Raw genomic sequence first — 6,199 nt, 5'->3', positions numbered from 1 at the left:
TTTACACTCTTTGTTGGATTAAAGCCGCAGCTAACAGGATGACAAGCTAATGCCAGCTTGTGAAAGCATGCTGGCATTCATTCATGAATACAAACACACACACACACACACACACACACAGTCAGCATACAAGACTCTAGTCAAAACATATGCACTAGCTATATACCACCACTACTTGTGCTAAAACTACCAGTAGTACCAGTGTAGAATAATAATAATAATAATAATAATAATAATAATAATAATAATAATAATATTAGTACTGCTGCTACAAAAAAAGTACTGCTGCTAACAGTACTACAACTGCAACTGCTGCTACAAAAAGTACTGCTGCTAACAGTACTACAACTGCTACTGCTGCTACAAAAAGTACTGCTGCTAACAGTACTACAACTGCTACTGCTACTACAAAAAGTACTGCTGCTACCGGTACTACAACTGCTACTGCTGCTAACAGTACTACAACTGCTACTGCTACTACAAAAAGTACTGCTGCTACTGGTACTACAACTGCTACTGCTGCTAACAGTACTACAACTGCTACTACAAAAAGTACTGCTGCTACCGATACTACAACTACTACTGCTGCTACCAGTACTACAACTACTACTGCTGTTGCTGCTACTACAACTGGTACTGCTGTTTCAACAACAACTACTGCAGCTACAAAAACTACTGCTGCTACTAGCACTACAATTGCTACTGCTGCTCCAACAGCAACTGCTCCTGATGCTACAAGAATTACAGCTGTTGCAACTGGTACTATAACTGCTAGTACTGTTGCTACAGCAACTATTATTACACCTCAGGGGTGGAGCTATGGGTGGCTTATAGGGGCTGCAGCCCCTATAATGTTTTCTATAAAGCCCTGAAAAAAAAAAAAAAAAAAAATGTTATGCTCAATTTTATTTCATTTTTTCCCCCTCTTTCTATTTTTCTTTACTTTGTTTTTATTTTATTTATTTCTTATTATGATTGGGTTGTTTTTGTTTTTAAATGATATGTTTTAATGTTTCCAGTTTTTACTATTATTGGGTTTTATTTTTATAATTGTATATTTTTTATGTTTTTTGCCCCTGGGTATGAAATGCACTACTACTACTACTACTACTACTACTACTACTACTACTACTACTACTACTACTACTACTACAACAACAACAGATATTTTCAGTAATCATACAATACAGTAAAATTTAATTCTGTGCACGTGAACCACCCAAAAAAAAAAAATTGGCCCTGGCTCTGGGTGCTGTGGACTTAACCCCGGATCTTGCCAACTCCTAGATCCTCCCCTGCTACAGCTGTCAAAAAAGCCAACTTCTTTTACAGCCAAGGCTGCTATGAGGGCTTCTACTGCCACTACTGTTACAATGGCTGTAGAAGTCATTGTAGCGGCAGCCTAGAATAGAAGAGAGGAAGTGTTGAGCTGTATTTCTTCACCATCCAGAACAGAAACATTCTATTTTAATCTAAACATTTGCATAACCACTTCCAAAAGTAGCTTAGCATTCACTGTGTAGACATTGTGATGAGATCTGAAGCTCCTGCTGATGAGCTCCTGACATGCTGCTTTCACTATGCAGCCTGTGTGGACACAGCTTTGCCACTGCTACTAGTATTTCTACTAATACTGTTATGACAAGAAAAGGATATTCCTGCTGCGACAATGTTCAAAATTGCTAGCATCAATAGTACTAACTACAACAAATACTGCTCTTATAAGTGATACAGTTCACAATTATTAATTGTACTACTGCCACCACCAGTACAACTTTTACCAATGGCATTTACATTCACTATACCATAGTATTTAGTTTATTGGTATAGTGTAATGGGTGGTGGAAGAACCCAATAGCAGCACAGAACCAGTGAGCAGTTTTAAATGATCTTTATTGTATAGTCCACAAGGTAACTGAACAGGTATAGGCAGAATGTGTAGGGCAACAAGCAGGGCTCAGGATCATCGAAGACAGAATTGGCAGCATGCCAGTAGCAGTCACAGACATGAGGTTGACTAAGTTGAAAGTTCTGGACTCTCCTGACAGGATCGAAAGCAGAGGACACCACACAGCCACAGGCAAACAGGAACAGGCAATACTCGAGGTCAGGGACAGAAGACCGATGCGTTTAACAGGAAAGACACGAGGAGACGAGCTCAAAAGCAAGCAGGGTCAAAACCAGGTACTCAGTCCCTGAATGACTGCTTGAAGGTCTGATATGAAGCAGAAGCAAATGACAATCTGGCAAAGAGACAACAGGAGTATATATACTGGCTTGATTACAGATGGGGTGCAGCTGATTCACTGATGCAGCGGAGTGCCCAGGTGAACACAGTTAACTGATGAGGTGGGTGTGACTGTTTAGCAGGAGTAGAGCAGGGGTGTGGTGAATGGAAATTTACCAGCAGCAGGAGAAGAGCAGAACGGCCTGTGACATATAGTGACTTTAGTTCTTTTCAAGTCTCATATTTCGCTTTAGCAGTTAGATCGCTGGCTCCTCTGAAGTCAAATTGCTACCAGTGTTTAGGCTTGGTAGCTCACTGCCATTAGTGTATGTTTGTGGATGAATGGTTGAATGAAAAGCACAGTGTAAAGTGTTTTTATACAAAACATTATTTAAACGCGGCCCAAATCCTTATGATTTAGAAATAATACACAACCACACGTGTATTACAAGAGTCCACCCAGCTGAAGTGTCTTTTAGCAAAGCACCGAGTCTGAATCCCCACTAACTGACCAACCAGTAGATGGGAACAAGTGAAGAATCATTTCAGTATCGCCATCAGCCGCAATGACGCAGAGATGTGTAAACACTCCGAAGAGCCATGAGGCAATGTAATGGTCACATTATCATAAGAAAACAATCAACGTATATATTCATGATCATATTTACATGCATACACACTCTATGATGAAGTCATAATGTTAGAGAATGGATCACACGATCATGTATCATCAGTCAGCCGGGTGGATATAAGAACAGTCAAGTTCCATCACAGTTCGTCAGGAGGCAGAGAAACTGGATTGTAATTTTATTCATTGAGCAAATTGTCAGATGAAATACAAACCATATTCATAAAGTGCCAATAAGAGGCAGAGGCAATACAAAGCTAATGGCTCTGTTAGCGCAGCAGGGCTTATTGTTTCACTGCAGTAATAGACTCTCAAGGACAAACCATTGTTTAGAATTGGCATTAATGTTGGCAGAAAATCACATAATTATTCTGATATATGAAATGCTGTGAACTCCAGCTTGGGCTTTTTTGCATTTTTCTTGGATTTAAAAGTTTTGATGGTCTTCTGAGAACTGGATAAACACCACAAAGTTCATGAAACTCATTCAAAACAACAGCTTTGATACTATGTTTGAGTTTATTTACCTCCTGAAAAGTTACATCATATTCTCACACCCGAAGGACACAACAGGTTATGGTTATAGAGAGATCGAAACCATGGATTGATTCATGGAAGTAGATGTGATGTAAACACAGACTCTGAGTCACACTAAAACACACACACATGCCTCCTCCTTACAAGGTTTTGCAGCAGTAAAACACCATCCTGCTACTTCCATTGATTATCAGGAAAACATAAATAGAATAGTCATTTTAAGGGTTTGAACAGATGGCCCATGCTGTCATTTATTTAATAAAGACACCTTCAACACATGATGTTTTCATTGTGATACACTGAAAATGTCCCCACTGAAAATGGAAAGATCAACTAATTATTTAAATTGATCTACATGCAATATTTTCTGGTCACAGCTTTTCAAATGTGAGGATGTTCTGCTCTGATGGTTTTTCTGTCACTGTAAATTGAATATCTTTGGTTTTTAAGCTGTTGGATGAACAAAACGAGACACTACCTCCATATGAATATCTTAAAGAAGAGTCTATGTTAAAAAATAATCATTTGATTTTCTACCAGGTATAATCACAAACATCTTGTTTCTACATGAACACCAATATTACTCTTGTACATAATGTTACAATTGTTTTTCTGTATCTTTTACTTCTATTGTTTTTATTGCTTTTATGCTGATTTATTATTTATTGTTCTTTATTCTTTATATCTATTTTTACTCTCCACTTTGCTGCTGCAATAATGTAAATTTCCCCACTGTGGGACTAATAAAGGAATATCTTATCTTATCTTATCATGAATAGAATCAGACAAAACAACTTTGTTGCTTTTTGTTGAGTGTGTCCCGAGGTCATTTTGTAACAATTCATTTAGAGAACAGTCAAATGAACCTAAAGGAAAATTCCATTAGTGGTATATTTACATTACTCAATAATACTCACATAATAACCATGGTATTTGAAAGTAGTGTTATATTCATTGACTATTAAAGCAGCATAGTTGGTCAGTTGTTGTAATAATGACACATTTCTGGTGAATAATGTCTGACAGTGTTTTGATGACTATCCTGTGGTGCAGTTGACAGTGCTGTGTTTGAGCTGCATGAGTACTCTTTTTTATTGCTGTTTGGATATTAAGAAGAATAATGTTCAGCTATTTTACTGTGAAAATACTGCCGAGCCCTCCTGAGTCATTGTCAGACACAAAAGTTAACACAGTCAATACAGATGTGGTTTAAAGGAACTGCAAAAAGAGCAAACAAGAAAGATCGCAAATTTAGTCTTTTGTTTCCACAGAGGTGGCAATCATCATTGTACGATCGCGCTTTAATTATGTCTTCAACGCTCGATAGAAGACCTTTCATGCTAGAAGTACAAAAAAGTCTGAAAAAGCTGCCGCTACATTGTTTTCAGACGACAAACCTTTCTTTATAGATGGGATAGATTGAGTTCTGCTCTCTATAACCCAGCTCAGCCCAGTCCATTATGAGAATCTTTTGTTTTTTCATGGCAAGGTTACAATAACCAGGGACCTCAGTGCTGTGAAACACTGATTACCTTGAGCTATCACTGCCAGCTCCCATTCAACCTTTCTATAAATCACTGCAGCCACATCCATTGTGTGACACAAACCATGGACAGAGAGGAATTTATTCACTTTGTATATTCCTACTGTCAGGTAAATGTCAATGTCAACTGTCTGTTTCTCCGGGTTGCAGAAAAATTGTTATTTTTAGATCAATTATTTCTACTTTCTGAAAGACACTTGCTTTGACACATTTTTTTTAAACCCAAAGGGGGAGCATTTCTTGAACTTTTGCATGAAAAATAAAATTGCCAAAAACAAGACAAGAAACTCCTACACCCTCTTAGAAAAATGTGACCTCTTGCTTCCAATCTAAGCAGCCCCTCACAGATTTACCCAATAATCCTCGCTGACAATTCACCAGTGAAGGCTTTCAGGATTGTAAAGGAGATTAACTAAACAAATATATCACCTTTGGAGGCTAAATCTGTCTTCAAGGAGACTGGTGAGGGATGAGCCTGTGTGCAGGGAAATAAAGAAGAATAAAGAATGAGACCGAGGTGTCCGTTTGTGACAGCAGGGCGATCTGATAGTTACTGAGGGCATCCGGCAACGTGGAAATAACACATTTCATCTTTACGCCGATCAATGTGTCACTCACTGTTGAAGTGTCCTTGAGCAAAAGCCTTAAAAAAAACTGTGATTTGCTGCCAGGAGCTTCTACTGCTCTGGAATGTGTGACCTTTTCATGGTAATACATGAGATAAAGTCTTTATTTAGCTTTGTAAAGTGCTGTAAAAGCTCAGATAATAACCAGAGAGAAAAGAATAAAACCGGTCCTGGAGCATTGGTGAGCTGAAAAGATCATTTCGCTGTTGAAGACTTAATTAATGACCAATGTGAATGTGAGGGAAGCTCAGCCGTCCTCACACAGTGAATCCAATAATACAATGATCAACGTCATCACATCATAATCTAATCATCATTTATTAGATGTTTTAGTTAGTCTAATTATTACCCTGAATGTATGGAAAGGTTTTTTTTTTACAGCCTGTCCTTGTAAAAAAACACAATAGTATAGGTCTAAAATTCAAGCCAGAAACATTTACGCCATAGTAATTATGAACCTCAGGAAGTGATGCAGTTCAGATGACGTCAATATATGAGATGTCTTGATGAGATGATTTTTCTTTCTTGTTAGGAGGCGGTTGGGTGCATGGCCAGATCTTAAGATGGCAAAAATGCAGCAGACCATTGTTAGCTTTCTAGTACCATAAAGGTTTCAAATGGTAATTTAAACCCAAACC

The sequence above is a fragment of the Scomber japonicus genome, chromosome 19 (genome assembly GCF_027409825.1).
Source record: "Scomber japonicus isolate fScoJap1 chromosome 19, fScoJap1.pri, whole genome shotgun sequence".
Taxonomy (NCBI): Eukaryota; Metazoa; Chordata; class Actinopteri; order Scombriformes; family Scombridae; genus Scomber; species Scomber japonicus.
This window is presented reverse-complemented; position numbering follows the sequence as displayed.